This window comes from Apaloderma vittatum, unplaced genomic scaffold (assembly GCF_000703405.1).
Source record: "Apaloderma vittatum isolate BGI_N311 unplaced genomic scaffold, ASM70340v1 scaffold25618, whole genome shotgun sequence".
NCBI lineage: Eukaryota > Metazoa > Chordata > Aves > Trogoniformes > Trogonidae > Apaloderma > Apaloderma vittatum.
Genome location: NW_009729524.1, coordinates 1 through 3,049, shown reverse-complemented (window position 1 = coordinate 3,049; position 3,049 = coordinate 1).

Below are 3,049 nucleotides of genomic sequence, written 5' to 3'. Positions count from 1 at the left end.
TCTGCCGCAGCGGCACAGCCAACGCCGGTCAAATGGGCCACGAGGTGTTTCTATGGCGCCTTGTTCTGCTTCCAAAATGGAGAGCTGGCTAAACATTCCCTGCCCAGGAGCCACTGCATGGATTACCAGAGGTGGGAGAAATGGGGGGAGCACGTGGTGGGCAGCTGCCGGAGCAAACCGCAGCTCCAAACCCCAAACCTGAGGCCGGGGAAGAAAATGGCATCGGAGAGTCCTCAAAGGAGGGTCTGTCAGGGTAGCTAGCATCGGGTCTGTGGCATCGTCTCCAGCTGGCACAGCCCAGCGTGCTCATGGCACAGGGCAGGGCTCTCAACACCCTCAACGGCGTTTTTGCCCCTGATTTTGGGAGCACGAGTAGGTTTTTGCTGGGATAAGGAGTTTCCGGAGAAGGGAGCCAGGCAGGTGCTGGAGGGGTCTGCACCACAGGGTGTTCAGCCAGAGCCCCCTTGGATGTGCCGGCAGCAGCTGCCAGCGGGAGGAAAGGCGGCATCTGGACCCTCATTGCTCAGCCCTGCGCTCGCCCTGGCCCATGGAGAGGCTGAAAGTGAGCTGATGGAGAGGAGAAGGGAAAGGAGAGGTGGGGAGTGGGGAGGAGGCACAGCTGGCCCCACCAGCCACCTTGCCTCTCTGCATCCCAGCTCCATTTGCAGATTTATTAAATCGAGAGCCAATTTCGACATCATTTCTTTCAAGCAGCTCCACCTCGCAGGTGTGCGGAATTTATTTGAGATAAAGAAAACCATTACAGAGAGACAGCAATCTTCAAAGACCACCTCGGAGACCTGAGAGAAATAAAAACACTAGCCCGTGCAAATGTGCAATTAAGTTTCAAAATACTTGTGCTCCATGAAAAGCTTCGTCCCTGCAGAGAACAGGCCTTTAAGGCAATTTTCCCAAACCCTATTCAGCATTCACTCAAAAATGCCTTTTAAAAACAACATGTGATTTTTTTTCCTTCTCTGCCTCACTCCTCCCTCTCCCTGCTCTCTCTCCATCACTCTTAGATGGGACCTAGGCAGCTCTGGTGGGGATGTGGTTCCTCCTCATTAGGTGGGGATGTGGGACATGGGGGCAGCCCACCCACAAAGAGCACAAATCCATCCAATCCTCCAGTCAGATCCACAAACCAGGAATTTTTAGAGTCAGTTTTCTTGTTCAGGGAGAGCATGACACCGGTGCGGCTCTGCCTGGGGACAGTTTCCCGACTATTCCCAGCTGCTGGATCTTCGTAGCCCCTTACTGATGGGTCACTCTCTGTTCGGTGATTAATTAAAAACGCATAATTAACCTGTGGAACGCCCTGCCACAAGGTATCGGGGAGGCCAGGAGCTTAGCGGGATTCAGGGGAGGATTATATGTTTAAATGGATAATGAGAACATCTGCTGGTACATTAGCAGGGATCAAGCAGACTTAGGGAGAAGAGCCCGGCTCACCACCAGCGCAGGGTGCAGGAGGGCACCCCCGGGGCCTGCTTGAGGGGGGCACCGCTGGTCTGGCCCCTGGTCACAGCAGAGACACCAACGCACCCGTGCGTGCCTGGGGAGGGAGATTTTGGGAATGAGTGGGTGTGCTCAGGAACGGGGCAGCGGCAGCGTGGGGCGGGAGGTGACCACCCAGGATGGCTGATGGTCACCATGCCGGCAACTCCTTGTCAGAACCCCCAACACACCTCTTGCTCCCGGACGCCAGCGGGGAGACTCTGACTCCTGAGGACACCCCAAGAGCTCAGCCACCGCATCCTTAAAACTCCCGCAGCGCATCCATCAGCTGCAGCACCTCCTACAGATGATGCCACGCCTGTATACAAGGAGAAGGGCTTCACACACCATCTGTGCCGCTGCCAGCGAGCTCCAAAGTTACAGCACAAGACCAAGAAGCCAAGAGAAGTGCAGGAGACACAAGATCATGCAGGAGACACAAGGCCAAGCCTTGGCCATGCTGGCCATGCAGTGTAGCCCAGGTCCAGGGCATGCAGCCCATGCAAGGGGCAGTTGCTGGAAGTCTCCAGCCTTCAGACAGGCTCCTTGGGGCTGAGCCTCACACGGAGCCTTCTGCCTGTTGCAGCACCCTCCATCCATCCCGGGCTCCGCACTGGTACACAAACACCTCCCACCATCCTGCCTTGCACAGGTGGCACAGGCCTCTTGCTTTGCTTTACTTTTTCCTTACAGCCACAGAAATTTTGTCAGAAAAGCCTGGCAGACAAGCCAGCAACTGCAGAGCAAGATTATTAAATCCCTGTCCGCAATCCCCTCTAGGTTCAAGCAGTCACTCTTCAGCATTGTAAATCTGCCACTCCATCATTAGGACTAACTGATTATAGAATGGTTTGGGTTGGAAGGGACTTTATAGATCATCTAATTCCAACCCCCTGCAACGGCACAGACCTCTTCCACTAGACCGGGTTGCTCAAAGCTCTGTCTAACCTGGCCTTGAATAATACTTCCAGTGAGGGGACTTTGGGCAACCTATTCCAGTGCCTCACCACCTTCACAGTCAAGAATTTCTTCCTAATATCTAATCTAAATCTACCCTCAGTGATGGTTGTGCAATGATGGTTGACCAATCCCTGGGAACCACAATGTCTTGGGGTGCAGAAGCACTGAGGACTCTCGGCAACATCCCCGAGACCTGGGGGGTACCCTCAGCCCTTCGTTTTGCCGGCACGGCCAGAACATCACCAGGAGCTCAGCACGGCTCTGACTTGGCAGCAGCTTGGAACAGGGAGAGGAGTGTCCCCTGCCTGGGGTAGATGCTGAAGCCCAGGGGATTCTCAGCCCTCCCAGCAGCACCTGGGACACTCCCACTGTCCCTTCGCAGCATTTCGGAGGTGACACCATGGATGCAGCAAAACGAGGTGACCGGAGGCATTTTGGGTGCCTTGGTCCACGCCCGGCCTCGCTGCCCGTCCCCCAGCACGAGGCGGCTGCAGCGTATCGTGCTCAGCTTGCCAAGCGCGAAGGGGACCTGCCGGGCTGGGGTTAATCTCGTTGTCACACTTTCCCTCCTTCTTGCTGGCTCGGCGCGCTT